Source organism: Sphaeramia orbicularis, chromosome 22 (assembly GCF_902148855.1).
Source record: "Sphaeramia orbicularis chromosome 22, fSphaOr1.1, whole genome shotgun sequence".
Classification (NCBI taxonomy): Eukaryota; Metazoa; Chordata; class Actinopteri; order Kurtiformes; family Apogonidae; genus Sphaeramia; species Sphaeramia orbicularis.
This window is the reverse complement of record NC_043978.1, coordinates 48032408-48048541: the sequence shown is the minus strand read 5'-3', so window position 1 is coordinate 48048541 and position 16134 is coordinate 48032408. Positions and strand designations below refer to the sequence as shown.

General features: G+C 38.5%; 4 non-coding genes across 4 annotated transcripts; 2 read left to right on the top strand and 2 right to left on the bottom strand.

The window, feature by feature from the left end:
* Positions 1 to 12055: 12055 nt before the first annotated feature.
* On the top strand, positions 12056 to 12127 carry trnap-agg (transfer RNA proline (anticodon AGG)). The gene has a single exon. It is a non-coding gene; the product is annotated as a tRNA-Pro (tRNA).
* Positions 12128 to 12717: 590 nt separating this feature from the next.
* Positions 12718 to 12790, bottom strand: trnav-aac (transfer RNA valine (anticodon AAC)). The gene has a single exon. It is a non-coding gene; the product is annotated as a tRNA-Val (tRNA).
* A 1106-nt stretch (positions 12791 to 13896) lies between these two features.
* Positions 13897 to 13968, top strand: trnap-agg (transfer RNA proline (anticodon AGG)). The gene has a single exon. It is a non-coding gene; the product is annotated as a tRNA-Pro (tRNA).
* An 801-nt stretch (positions 13969 to 14769) lies between these two features.
* On the bottom strand, positions 14770 to 14842 carry trnav-aac (transfer RNA valine (anticodon AAC)). Its single transcript has one exon. It is a non-coding gene; the product is annotated as a tRNA-Val (tRNA).
* Between the last annotated feature and the right edge of the window lie 1292 nt (positions 14843 to 16134).

Genomic DNA, 16134 nt, shown 5'->3' with positions numbered 1-16134 from the left:
CTGCTCCAGACCCCTGTCCACATCCACATTATCCTTTGAACATCATTCCTTACATTAGTACCATTACTTCATGGTACCTAACAAAGCAGGTCCACTCACTGTTCATGCAGAGGTGGACCTTACAGACCCTGTAGACCACATTGGACCTGAGATTGTTGACTCACTGTCCTCACTGGAACTGTTGTTGTCACTGTCTTGTAATGTGTGTGGAAATGACCAAAAGTGTCACTTGACCGATAAAGGGTTAATTACTTTTCACCATACACTTATTTGCAAAAAAAAACAATCTAATTTCTTGTAAACTTTGTCATGTGCTAACATTTCACTTTCATCTATGTTTAACCCTTTCATGCATGAATTTGGAGAACCTTAATGGGTCAAAACACAGTAATGTCCCGTCAGAGAGCGAACTTTAATTGATTGCCATTCCAACATTCATTTCAATATAAAGTAGCTCCTTGTTTTGGATAATCCCTTATGGTCCAACTAAAGCTAAAATGAATTTAAAAATAACAATGTGGGTCAAATTGTCTCTAAAATATCCCTTCAGAGAGATTTTGAATACTGTTTTTTGACCCTAATCAAGATATTTTTCCTGAGTGTTTTTATTTCTCTTTAGGCATGAAAAAAAGTGCAATCAAAAAATTTTTATGAACCTATTTTCATGGAGTTGCAAAAATATCCACTCAGCTGGACATCATGCATTTAATTTTGAAGCAAAGAAACACGTATTTACTGATACACTGTGTGAAAAGTATGAAATCAATAATTTTAATGCTGCTAATCTGATGTTTTGTCACATTTTAACACACTCAAATAGTAGTTATTACTCACTTCATGGAGATATTATGCAAAAAACTTTTTTGTTTAAGAAAAATGGTTAATTATAGTCTATTAACAATAACAAGCAATTCATTTACACTCAAACATGTTAGTGCAGCTTCCCCTTGAACTACCTTAAGTCTCTGGATGTGCAGGGACTGTCTTGGTTGACACGTCTCTGTAACATCGCGTGGCAGTCAGGGACAGTACCTCTGGATTGGCAGACCGGGTGGTGGTTCCCCTTTTTAAGAAGGGGGACCGGAGGATGTGCTCCAACTATAGGGGATCACACTCCTCAGCCTCCCGGGGAAAGTCTATTCCAAGGTACTGGAGAGGAGGACCGACCGATAGTCGAACCTCGGATCCAGGAGGAACAATGCGGTTTTCGTCCCGGTCGCGGAACGCTGGACCAGCTCTATACTCTCCATCAGGTGCTCGAGGGTTCATGGGAGTTCGCCCAACCAGTCCACATGTGTTTTGTGGATCTGGAGAAGGCATTCGACCGTGTCCCTCGTGGTATCCTGTGGGGGGTGCTTCGGGAGTATGGGGTCCGGGGCCCTTTGCTAAGGGCAGTCCGGTCCTTGTATGACCGAAGCAGCCTGGTTCGCATTGCCGGCAGTAAGTCAGACCTGTTCCAGGTGCATGTTGGTCTCCGGCAGGCTGCCCTTTGTCACCGGTTCTGTTCATAATTTTTATGGACAGAATTTCGAGGCGCAGCCAGGGGCCGGAGGGGGTCCGGTTTGGGGACCACAGGATTTCATCTCTGCTTTTCGCAGATGACGTTGTCCTGTTGGCCTCATCGAACCTGGACCTTCAGCGTGCCCTGGGGTGGTCTGCAGCCGAGTGTGAAGCGAGCGGGATGAGGATCAGCACCTCCAAATCCGAGGCCATGGTTCTCGACCGGAAAAAGGTGGTTTGCCCTCTCCGGGTCGGTGGGGAGTCTTTGCCCCAAGTGGAGGAGTTTAAGTATCTTGGGGTCTTGTTCACGAGTGAGGGAAGGATGGAGCGTGAGATTGACAGACGGATCGGTGCAGTGTCTGCAGTGATGCAGTCGCTGTATCGGTCGGTTGTGGTAAAGAAGGAGCTGAGCCGAGAGGCGAAGCTCTCGATTTACCGGTCAATCTACGTTCCTACCCTCACCTACGGTCATGAGCTTTGGGTCATGACCGAAAAGACAAGATCCCGGATACAAGCGGTCGAAATGAGTTTCCTCCCAGGGTGGCTGGGCGCACCATTAAGGATAGGGTGAGGAGCTCAGTCACCAGGGAGGAGCTCGGAGTAGAGCCGCTGCTCCTCCGCGTCGAGAGGGGCCAGTTGAGGTGGCTTAGGCATCTGTTTCGGATGCCTCCTGGACGCCTCCCTGGGGAGGTGTTCCGGGCATGTACCGTCGGGAGGAGACCTCGGGGAAGACCCAGGACACGTTGGAGAGACTATGTCTCTCGGCTGGCCTGGGAACGCCTCAGGGTCCCCCGGAAGAGCTGGAGGAGGTGTCTGGGGAGGGAAGTCTGGGCATCCCTGGTTAGACTGTTACCCCCCCGACCTGGCCCCGGATAAGCGGAAGATGGATGATGGATGGATGGATGGATGGATGGATGTTAGTGCAGATCAGGTTTATCAAAAACAGCAAAGTTACAGCAACAGTATGAATTACAGTGTATGAGGTGATGCATAAGTGTCCACTGTGTTGGTTGATATGGAACCAAAACAATAAAATCCATGAATATACAAGAGAACAGCTGTAGAAAAACTGTCCACTGTAGTGACAGTTTTTATGTAGTTCTATGTAGTTCTCATAATTCATGCATGAAAGGGTTAACCCTTTCATGCATGAATTATGAGAACCTTAATCAAGATTTTTTTTCCTGAGTGTTTTTATTCCTCTTTAGGCATGAAAAAAAAACAAAAACAATGTGATTGATTTTTTTTTTTTTAATCAACCTGTTTTTCATGGAGTTACAAAATGTTCGCTCAGCTACACCATGAATTTTATTCTTGAAGCAAAGAAACATGTATTTAAAACCCTATCATGAAGTGATATGAAAACAGTGAAATGAACCATGTTTAATGTTTAATCTGATATTTTCTCACATTTTAACATATTCAATACGAGTTATTACTCACTTCATGAGATAATTGCAAAAGATAAATATTAACAATTGATTTCCACTCAAGAACCAATCAAGACAGCAAAGTTACAATAATGGTATGAATTGCAGTTATGAGATGATGCATAAGTGTCCACTGTGTTGGTTGATATGGAACTAAACAACAAACCCATGAATATACAAGAGTAAAGCTGTAGAGCAGGGGTGTCAAACTCATTTTAGTTCAGGGGCCACATTCACCCCAATTTGATCTCCAGTGGGCCGGACCAGTAAAATAGTAACAGTAAAAAAGAAAATTATATTATGATCAGGTTTATATCGACAAAGTTTCCTTAAAAATCTGAATAACATGAACAACTTGAATTGTCTTAAGAAAAACAAATGCAATTGTAACAATATTCTGCCTCGGTTTATCAGTTTATCATTGACACTGTAATGGCGTAAGTACAGGCACTGAATCCAAATGCAGAACTCAGACTCAAAAGGTATAGTTCAAAGGTTTATTGGTCACACACAGGTGTAAGAAAATATGAATGACAAAATCTTGAGGATAATGGGTGGTAACTTCGGATTCGTCCTCCGGACCGAGAACGGCAATCCGTCTCCCCATGCGCTTTTGGGGTCTTTTTCCCGACTAGGGAAAAGCAAGGGAGGTCAGGGACGGAAACAGGTCATATACAGGTAGGCTAGCAATCAGGCGACAGGACATAAGGACAAGGCAAAAAACTCACGTACCAGAAGTCGGGCGAGAAGATCAGAATCAGGGTATCAGATGAGGCAGACAAAACCGACAGGGAGCAGGCAGTAGGCAAAAACCGGGAAGTCAAAACAGGTCACAAAAACAGGTAATCAAACAGACAGACAAGATCAAGAACGCTGGTAAGAACTACAAGAGTTACAAACTGGCGTCTGACCAGGGCAAGAGACCTAGTATAAATACACAAAAGGGAGGGAAGACAACTAGACACAGGTGGCACAAATTAGGGCGGAGACAGGTAATCAGGGGAAAGGTGAACATGAACCAGGAAGGGAAGTAAAGACCACAGACAAGACACATGAGGGTAAACTTACAAAATAAAACAGGAAGTGAGAAACAAAACATAAAAGCAGACAAAACCAGACTAACGTCTGGCTGCAGGTATGACAGACACATATGGATTACAATTGCACAAAATTTAGTAACAGACAGAATATTGGTAAAATTGCATTTACTTTTCTTAGACATGTCCATTTGTTCGTTTTTGTCTCTGAGGTTATTCCATTTTGTATAAGTATAGTTTGGCAATGTAAACATTTTCATGTAATTTTACTTTTTTACACCTAAAAACAAAAAGAGAATTTGGGGTTGTCATAATTTATAGGTTATAATGATAATATTTCACTGGTCTGACCCACTTGAAATCTAATTGTGTCTGTATGTGGAACCTGAATTAAAATGATTTTGACACCATTGATTGTTAATATCGTCAGTGTAATTTTTGCATTTCACAATTTCATCCCGCGGGCCGGATCGGACCCTTTGGCGGGCCGGATTTGGCCCCCGGGCTGCATGTTTGACACCTGTGCTGTAGAGTAACTGTCCACTGTAGTGACCACTATGCATGAAAGGGTTAACTCTGTTGTTTGCCAAGGTTAGTTTTGAGTGTTGATCTCCAAATCCTTATGGTGCTGATGTGAGGAATACGATTCAATAACACTCATCTAAATAAGTCAGCAATCTCAAGGGCCTCATGAGATAAGCTTTGAAACAATTAGTGCTATTACAAGACGAATACACAAGAGGAATATCAAGCAGACGGAGAAGATCAAAGCAGGTAGAGAAGAGCCAGCTTTAAAGTGAAGCTTAAAGAGAGAACCCACAGTGACAGACGACTGCGTCCGACTCCACCACCCAAGGCCCGGCTCACATTTATTCAGTGGAAGGATGTTTCTGTACAGAGCTGGGTAGTAATTACACCGAGAACACAGTCGGTCTGAGACTAATACTGTGGCTAATTCAGAGTACAAACGCTGACAGTGGACAAGATGGCAAACATCTCTCATCAATTATTAAAAAGTGTTCATGTTCAGCTGTACTCCACCAATTAATCACACTGTGACTACATCCTCTGCAAAGTAATAGGTCTTTTATAAATAGAGGCTTACACCTTACAAAGTCAATTCCGTACTTTGATCAGTGCAAATACTGGTGCGAGGGGAAAGGTTTGCAGTTAACGCTTTATCGAGCAAGTGTCTATTTTTGGTCATTTCCCCACACAGTACAAGACAGTGACAGCAACAGTTACAGTGAGGACAGATCGTTTTTTTATATATACTTATAAACTTTATTACCTTATTATATATATATATTTTTTTTTTTTTTTGTTTTGTTTTGTTTGTTTTTCGTTTTTTATTTTTTGTGCCACTTATGGACAATGAACCAAATATGGTAACTTCACTGACCTTGACTTTCTACATAACAATAAAAGATTTTGATAACATTTCACGAAAGTAACACATTCTTTTTGTCCTCCAATAACACACTAAAGTTGAAATTCACAGTATTTCTATGAGTGTCCTGTAAAGGGTTAACCCTTTATCTGGCAAGTGACTATTTTTGGTCATTTCCACACATTACAAGACAGTGAAAGCACAGTTACAGTAAGGACGGATCTGTTTTTTATATACACTTACGTATATACTTTATTACCTTATTATATATATATTTTATTTTTTTTATTTTGTTTTGTTTTTTATTTTTGTGCCACTTGATTTTCTACATAACAATAAAGATTTTGTTAAAATTTCACAAAAGTAACATATTCTGTTATGTCCTCCAATAACACACTAAAGTTGAAATTCACAGTATTTCTATGAGTCCTGTGAAGGGTTAACCCTTTATCTGGCAAGTGACTATTTTTGGTAATTTATTACACATTACAAGACAGTGATAGCAACAGTTACAGTGAGGACGGGTCTGTTTTTTACATATACTTATAAACTTTATTACCTTATTATATATATATATATATATATATATATTATATTTTTTTTTTTTTTTTTTTTTTTTTTTTTTTTTTTTCCTTTTGTTTTTTCCTTTTGTTTTTGGTATTTTTTGTGCCACTTATGAGCAATGAACCAAATATGGTAACTTCACTGACCTTGATTTTCTACATTACAATAAAACATTTTGTAAAATTTCACAAAACTAACACATTCTTGTTGCCCTCCAATAACACACTAAGGCTGAAATTCACAGTATTTCTATGAGTGCCCTTTAAAGGGTTAACCCTTCGTCAGTCAAGTGACTATTTTTGGTCATTTCCACACACATTACAAGACAGTAACATCAACAGTTACAGTAAGGACGGATCTGTTTTTATATACACTTACGTATATACTTTATTACCTTATTATATATATTTTATTTTTAATTTTGTTTGGGTTTTTGTTATTTTTTTGCCACTTATGGACAATGAACCAAATATGGTAACTTCACTGACCTTGATTTTCTACATAACAATAACATTTTGTTAAAATTTCACAAAACTAACACATTCTAGTTGTCCTCCAATAACACACTAAAGTTGAAATTCACAGTATTACTATGAGTGTCCTGTAAAGGGTTAACCCTTTATCTGGCAAGTAACTGTTTTGGTAATTTATGTACACATTACAAGACAGTGACAGCAACAGTTACAGTGAGGACAGGTCTGTTTTTATATATACTTATAAACTTTATTACCTTATTATATATTTTTATTATTTTTATTTTTTTCCTTTTGTTTTTTGGTATTTTTTTGCCACTTATGAGCAATGAACCAAATATGGTACTTCACTGACCTTGATTTTCTACATAACAATAAAACATTTTATTAAAATTTCACAAAAGTAACACATTCTTTTTGTCCTCCAATAACACACTAAAGTTGAAATTCACAGTATTTCTATGAGTGTCCTGTAAGGGTTAACCCTTTATCTGGCAAGTGACTATTTTTGGTAACTTATGTACACATTACAAGACAGTGATAGCAACAGTTACAGTGAGGACGGGTCTGTTTTTATATACACTTACGTATATACTTTATTACCTTATTATATATTTATTTTTAATTTTGTTTGGGTTTTTGTTATTTTTTGTGCCACTTATGAGCAATGAACCAAATATGGTAACTTCACTGACCTTGATTTTCTACATAACAATAAAACATTTTGTAAAAATTTCACAAAAGTAACACATTCTTGTTATGTCCTCCAATAACACACTAAGGCTGAAATTCACTGTATTTCTATGAGTGCCCTTTAAAGGGTTAACCCTTCATCAGTCAAGTGACTATTTTTGGTCATTTCCACACACATTACAAGACAGTGACAGCAACAGTTACAGTGAGGACGGATCTGTTTTTTAATGTATACTTATATACTCATTACCTTATTTTATATATTTTTATGTTCATTTTATTAACATTGTTGGCATGAAAACACAAAGTACAATAACAACAAAATATACACAGAAAGTGCAAACATTTAGTTTCAAGTTTGGTATCTATCTATCTATCTATCTATCTATCTATCTATCTATCTATCTATCTATCTATCTATCTATATCTATCTATCTATCTAATGGCTTAAACCTGACAAACTCATATGTATAAGTGGTGACACAACTCAAAGAGGATTATAAATTTACTTGTTTCTCACCTTGAACAGCCTTTTACATTATATCTGAACTTGTGTCCCATGAGGCAAAACTAGAAGAGGTGGGTCTTCATCTTTTTCTCTTTTACTGTGTAGCTTGATGATAACAGATCAATAAATGTGAATCTTTGGAATTATTTTCTGGGTGCTGAGCATCATCAGTGAAGCTGAGAGACAATGATTCACCATGGCAACTGATAATGAAAACACGCTGTCTGCATGTAAAATGCAGATACTGAATGTGGTGCATGTCTATATGGTGATATTCATATTTATCTGCTTTAAAACAGACTAAAAACAAAACAATCAAAATGCCTGTGTTACTATAAAAGATATAAATGAAGTAAGTTCCCCATAATCAGTGTAATAACAGTAAAACATGACAGCTGCATATTGTAATTATGTACACTGACTTCTACTTACTTTAACTCAAAGTATTCTGGTGAGTTTTTCTGAACTCAGTTGTAGGAGTTTTACAAAAGTCAAAGTGTGTCGACTATTTGAAACTTTTGTCAGATGTGTTAATGTTAGCTGAACTTGTGGGTTTAGTGTGTGTGTGTGTGTGTGTGTGTGTGTGTGTGTGGGTGTAGGCTGGGGCTGGAAGAAGCAACTGTTGGCAGAAATTTTGACTTTGACAAAAACTGTCTTCTTTACATTGTAGCAATTTTAAAGTATGGATCTATCAGTGAAGCGGTAAATACATCCTGTATTTTGATCCCAGGTTTGTGGTAAACAACAGAGGAGACGGTGAAGAAATCAATGTCACTGTAAAACACAGAAGAGATTCAGGGATGTTTATTTCCTTGGCTGGGCCACGGAACCTGGACTCAGAGATGAGTTTAACCCATAAATACCCAAACGTCTACTGATCTAAATATTTAATACTGGTTTATCTACTAATCCTATCAATACATGAAAATAATTGGTGTAAAATACAGTTTGTCGTCTTTTCATGGTCATCAGACATGACCCATTTGGATGTTCAGAGGCTCCATAGTTACCATGGAAACACCGTCATCTTCTACAACATTGATTCACCGGTAAAACCCATGGAGTTGGATCAATGACAGTGAATGGACACACTTGGATTATATTTAATTAACGATAGACTTCACTGCAATCGTCACTTTTTCTTCAGTTTTCTCTATTTTTGATAACAATAACCCTCAACTTTAATCCAAGCTTTTAGGGGTACCTACATTATTAGGAAATTAAATGTAGGAAAATACCTAATTTTTATTTAAATATGCAAAGTACTGAGCATAACATTAGAAGAAATGGTGTAAATCACTAAGAAAGGTTAAAAATAGGAAAAATTCATTTAGCACTTGATTTTTATGGGTTAAATGGTATGTTTATTATTATTATTATTTATTTATTTTATTATTATTATTCATTATTATTATTATTATTATTATTATTATTATTATTGCGCTTTTTCTTATTTATTTATTTATTTATTTCACAAAAGAAAATCATCCAGATACAGTACAAACTTAGTGATACTAGGTCTTACATTTTGCAATTCTCCTTTGTGCACTCTTCTCACCCCCCACCTCTAAAGGAATAAACCAACTAAACACACTCAAAAGTAACAGACCAGAAACATAAAACTCTAAATATAAATGAATAAAACAACACAACATAATAATAATAATAATAATAATAATAATAATATAATAATAATATATAGTAAAAAGTAATAACATTAACAACAACAATATAATAATAATAATAATAATTAATAGGGGTAGCAACATAAGCATAAGTATAGTGATGCACACTGTAACATAAATGATAGTAGTAGGTCAGTATTCAGCATTTGACATAGAAATTCAAATTGTCTCCATACCAGAGAGGAAAGGCAACCAAAATTCATTAAAAGATGGTGACCAAATTTTGACTTAAATATGCAAAATACCAAGCATAATATTAGAATCAGTGATGATAATCACTTAAGAAAGGTTGAAAATCAAAGAAAAATCATTTAGCACTTGGTTTTTATGGGTTAAATGGTATTTTTTTATATTTAATATTATTTTTGTTTTTGCTTTTTCATTAATTAAACAATCATTCCTTATATTGTTTGGTAATCTCCTAAAACACAATCTCCATCACACCCATGATGCCCTATGGTGGAAAAATGCAGCACTATGAACCTCTGATAGAAAAATATACATGGAAAATACAAAATGATTAGGACAGACTTTTATATGATTGTAATATTCCTGTTTTTCATGTGCCACAGGACATAATTAGCTGGACTGAGCTAGAGTTTCCTAGTTTGTACCCTGAAGCAAGTGAGCAAATCCTCCAATGAGGGAAGGAGTAGCTGCAGGTAATTAACCATCTATTTAACAGAGACGTCTTTGACCACCCCCCGCTGTCAACTCACTATCTCCTCCTATTATTCAGCCTCTGTTTTACACAAAGCCATAGATATTGGATACACGAAAAATAATGACAGTCATAGGCCATAAGTAGGGGATCTGTACAGGCTCCAAAAACAGCTGTAATACCTTTAAATTGAGTTTTAACTGTAAAGTAGTGACAGAATTGAGTGAATTATGAGCGTTTATCAATTCCTTTCATTTATATTTTAAGACGTGTAGAAAAATTCCATCTGTTTTGTGCCATTTACAGATTATCTAATTCATTATTACCCCGCCCCCCTAAAGGGGAGGCAAGGGGTATTGTTTTTAGTTCAGTTTGTTAAGACTTTAGCAGCAAAAATATTCTTCGAATTCATACCACATTGGGTTTATAGATTGCCAGTTACCGAGAACAGATGTGATTACATTTTGGGAACAGCAGGTCAAAGTTCAAATTTTTTATGAATTTTTAAAATCTTTTTTCCCCCATCTACTTATAATCAGGGTTCTAAATTAACACTCACCAACCCACCAAATGCGGGTTAAAATTCATTTTGGTGGGTGATAATAAAAACTTACTAGCCAGTTTAGCTGGTGATACATGAGGCAGTGCATGTATGATATATAACAGGCTCTGTTCTCGTTCATTTGTCCCCCTGGCAGTACTTCCTACATTTCCCATGAACACTGTGCCGTAATGCTACGTGATGATGTTTGCAGTTTGCAGTGAAACCAGCACGAGAAACAATGGAAACAAACAGAGCGTCCAACAGAAAAAATCGAAGAACGAGCAGAGCAAGGGAGCATAGACTGAAAGAGAAGAGAGTTAGCCAGCAAAGTAAAGCAAAAAGTTAAGATTAAACTACGGCGGTGGTTGGGAGTCCCAACCGACATGGACAAACTTCAGGGGGTGAGTAGAGGAAGGAAGCAGGGGAGGGAGGATATGGATATCGACAGAGAGACGAAGAAAAGAAAATTTAATGCTAAATGGCTGATGGGCCGTGAATGGCTTGTGTTTGATAATGAAAATCTTGTCAGGTTTTGTAAGGATTGCCACATGTACACAAAGAAAAAATGAAAAGAAAAATTTTGTGTGCTGACAGTTGACGCCCCCACAGGCCTGAGTTTTGCACAAACATGAAATAAAGGGAACTGAGGGTGGCTGAGATTCTGATAGCAGTGGCACCTGTGAAGAAGAAGACATTTGATTTAGATAGATAGATAGATAGATAGATAGATAGATAGATAGATAGATAGATAATAGATAGATAGATAGATAGATAGATAGATAGATAATAGATAGATAGATAGATGATAGATAAAAAATGAAATTAATTAAATTCATAAAGGTATAAAAACAGACCTGGATAAAGAAACAAACAATAAAAAAACCTGGATAATTAATTGTAATGTTCAGTCCAATGAAGGTGCAAAATAACATTTAACCCTTTGTGTGTTGATGTACATTGTTTATTGACCGTTTCCTGAACTGGATATTACAGATAAAGACCTGACAAATGAAACACAGAAGTGTGAGTGTGCGAATATGATTGATTTTTTTTTTTTTTGTCACTTTATGACCTTATAACACTTGTTTTATTGCATGTGTTTACTTTTTAGCAAGTGCTGTTCCAATGTTTTATAGCAGGGTGTCAAACATGGGCCAAATGCGGCCCACTGAAGGTTCCAATCCGGCCTGTGGGATGAATTAGATAGATAGATAGATATAGATAGATAGATATATAGATAGATAGATAGATAGATAGATAGATAGATAGATAGATAGATAGATAGATAGATGAGATAGATAGATAGATAGATAGATAGATAGATAGATCCCAAACTTGAAACAAAATGTTTGCACTTTCTGTGTATATTTTGTTGTATTGATTGTACTCTGTGTTTTTCATGCCAACAGTGTTGATAAAATGAACAAATGCATTCAGTGGCATCATAATATCTCTTTTTTCACTGGAAAAAAATTGGCGAGTCGAAATTCTGATCAAAAAAGTTAATGTAGAATCCTGCCCGCTACCGTCCTTTGGCTGCCGAAGACAGCTTTAGAAAGCAGTAGTCAGAGGCTCGTTGGTCTAGGGGTACGATTCTTGCTTAGGGTGCAAAATGTCCCGGGTTCAAATCCCGGACGAGCCCACATTGTGGCTTTCATGCACATTTGGACCTATAAACAGTGCAACTGCAAAGCACCTATTTGGATTTTGTCTCAAATGACCCGCTCCCTCCCTCAAAGACCCAGAAACACACACACAACACCTGCTATCAACTCTGAAAGCCAGGGCCACCCCCTCTACGACTGTAACACTAAGCTCATTAACATATGGTGAAAAGGACTTCCACAGGCCACTCCCCCTTCAGGTTTAGAAGTCTGCTTTCCCCCACCAGCACGTAAAACTGATGAAGACCGTTGGATAAGAGACAGAATGTATTGAAAAGAGCAAAACCAGTCTGGTTGACCTTTGAAAATGACCAGGAAGCATCAAAGCAGCAGCTTACTGGTATGTGCAGGTTTATGTGAGTTTCAGCCTCCAGAGCCACTTGGTCTTCCTGCTGACTGGATGCTGTTAAACAAGAGGAAGTGAAGCTGAAGCCATCATATGATGAAAGCTTTGGGCTTGAAGGTCCTGGTCCAGACTTTTTGGAGGGTTCAGTCATTGCAACAACTCAATGTGCTGGATTCAAAGCAATTTTTGGGAGACAGCTACCCATAACAAAAACTGGCCACCTGTTTCCGCCTGGTTTCGAGCCGGGGACTTTTTGTGTGTTAGACAAATGTGATAACCACTACACTACAGAAACTGCAGCACACATTTCCAACCCACAAACATCATGCATACATCAAAACTGTACAGGGAGCGATACGTAGGTTACAGCTCCTGGGCTTGGCTTGTTGTGGGCTCTTCCACCATTTTTGTTTGTTCTTGAATCTGCAACATTTATTCGTTTGTTGATTCATTCATAACACCCGCTTGAAAAATAAGGGTGGCATTCTAAGCCAGTAGATAGGCCCATGGAGCTGGTCACTATTACATACTTGTGATCTCACAGTGAGTTTTTGAGACCACAGATGACCGGGTTTCTTCCCCTTTAAACATTGACAATATACACATATGTTGGCCTTCCAATCAGACAGTTTGGAAACGGTAAACCATCACATTTTGACTGATTTGGGATTCCAGCCCATGTGTCGGCTATTGTTTAGGGCCTCAATTCCTCAACCCCCCTGTGGTGTTTGCATGGATGCAGCTACATAACAGTTGAATTCAGGTCATCAGACGATAAAACTTATGTTACCTCCTGGCTTGGTCCGGGCTCTCTCTTGGACCCAAGTAAAAACTTAAGTCCAGGGTTGTGCCACATTCACATTGACTCTCCTAACCTTGTTTCCACAATGTTCCCGCTATATCCAAATGGTTTGTTGAAATCTGGGAGGCCAAAACTGACTGACTTTGCCAAGACAGTTTGCAAAAGGCTTGGAAATGGGCTCATTGTGCGCCACAAAGTCCATAAAGGTAGAAGACGTGATGAAGCTGAGGTCAGTACATTCTTCTGTAAGTACTACTTGATGGATTCATTCCAGCTTGTTGTCCAAATAGGTGGTTTCTTCTGGTGGTTGAAAGCCAACAGCGTGCTGAATACCACCAGGATTACTTGACTTGATCCCTGATCATAAACAAGACAAAAGACTTTAACTCCCCGTTGGGGAATTGAACCCCGGGCTTCCACGTGATAGGGGAGATATTTGTCCCTATACTAACAAGGACAGAGAAGCTAGCAATTTTGTGCCTTTTTTCTTTGTTTCTCTGCTTTTCTTATGGAGCTAAATCCAGGTGTGAAAACCAGGCTCTGACTGCCCACTATGGTCCTTCAGCCGAGGAAGACAGTTTTGGAAATTGTTAGCTGGAGGCTCGTTGGTCTAGGGGTATGATTCTCACTTAGGGTGCAAGAGGTCCCGGGTTCAAATCCTGGACGAGCCCACACTATGGTTTTCAAACTAATTTGGACCTGTAAACAGTGCGACTCCAAAGCACTTGTTTTGATTTTATCTCAAACGACCCCCCCCTCCCTCAATGACCCAGAAACCCACACACAACACCCACTAACCACACTGAAAGCCAGGGCCACCCCCTCTACGACTGTAACACTCGGGGTCATTAACATATGATGAAAACGACTTCCACAGACCACTCCCCCTTCAGGTTTAGAAGTCTGCTTTCCCCCACCAGCACGTAAAACTGATGAAGACCGTTGGATAAGAGACAGAATGGATTCAAAAGAGCAAAACCAGTCCAGTTGACGTTCAGAAACTACCAGGAAGAATCAAAACGGCAGATTACTGGTATGTGCAGGTTTATGTGAGTTTAAGCCTCCAGCACTGAGCCACTTGGTCTTCCTGCTGACTGGATGCTGTTAAACAAGAGGAACTGATGCTTAAGCCATCATATGACAGGGGTGTCCAATCCTGGTCCTCGAGGGCTGGTATCCTGCATGTTTTAGATGTATCCCTCACCCAGTACACCTTATGGTCGTTATCAGGCTTCTGCAGAGCTTGATGATAGGCTTATCAGTTGAATCAGATGTGTTGGAAGAGAGACATCTTAAACATGCAGGATACCAGCCCTCGAGGACCAGGATTGGACACCCCTCATCATATGATGAAAACCATCAGTCTGGTCCTGACTTTTTGTGGGACTCAGTTAATGTAGCAACTCAGTGTGCTAAATTCAAAACAACTGTTGGGAGACAGCTACACATAAGGAATGTATATGTTGACTACTTGTTTCCGCCCGGTTTTGAACCAGGGACCTTTCGTGTGTTAGACAAATGTGATAACCACTACACCACAGAAACCATGGCACACACTCTAGCCCACAAACATCACACAAACATCAAACCTGTATGGTCAGCGACATACGTAGTTTACAGCTCCTGGGCTTGGTGTGTTGTGGGCTAGTCCACCATTTTTGTAAAAACGGCCATTTTGTTTCAATTTACGTCAAACTTGCCACATATATCAAGGCAATTGATATGCTGACTTCAGCACACACATAGACATGATGACATCAGCGTGATCGATGCCAAAATAAGCTACAAAAAGTGCGAGGGGTGGGGTTTGTTGTGCCTGGCATCACTTGTTTTTGTTTGTCTTTGAAAATGCCAGTTAACCTTTTACCAGGCACATGACTATTTTTGGTAATTTCTGCACACATTACAAAGCAATGACAGCAACACTAACTGTAGATAATAAATTGTATGTGTGTGTGCACCATGGGATTCAGAAATAAATACATCTGTAACTTCACTGCTGCCCCATTAAGCATCTGACCAGACACCTGCCAGAGCCCCAGGTCAGTTATATCTTAAAGAAATGAAGTAAATAAACAAAAACAAAGTACATGTGATTTTTCCAGTGTGTCTTGTCTCTTCTGATGTTAGAGGAAAACCAGTGATGCAAAACATGTGTGAGGCTGTAAATGTCATGCCAGCTGAAGGCCACACACTAATTGTATTAAATAAAAGAAAATGGACAAATAAACTGAAAAAAGCCAAGTACTTTGACCTGTGGGTATTTTCAACAGCATATATTTCTGGTCAAGTCTGAACAATGATGTTTAGAGTGGATGAAAAAAAAAGTGTGAATAACCATTTTCTTTCCCCATGTGTCCCCAGCACGTCACTGTCAAACTGTGAGACCGATGATGTGGGTGTTAAGACATGTCTGGAATGGACTAAAAACCAAAAGTCAGAACTCATGTTTACACTTTTTCAATAAACAGTTTGGAACTGATTAAAATTCAGTGTCACATCTACGCATATAAAAAAGTACACAGCTGAGTAGCAACAAATGAGAAATTTCAATCCTCTAAGCTTATGTTGGCAACTACAGTTTTATTCAAGATAAATAATTCATCATTGTAATGTACAAGTTATAATGAAAAATAGAATTATTATAACTCACAGATACATGGAATGATAAATGCTCATTTCTGGTTGCTTTCTGAACACTGAGTCATCATATTTATTAAGTTACATAATCAAGGAAGCAGGACTTGGATTTCCAAATTAATCCATCTTGAAACAGGAGCATCAGCAAGGACATGTAACTATGAACTGCTGCATATGAGGGATGTTTTAGCCACTAA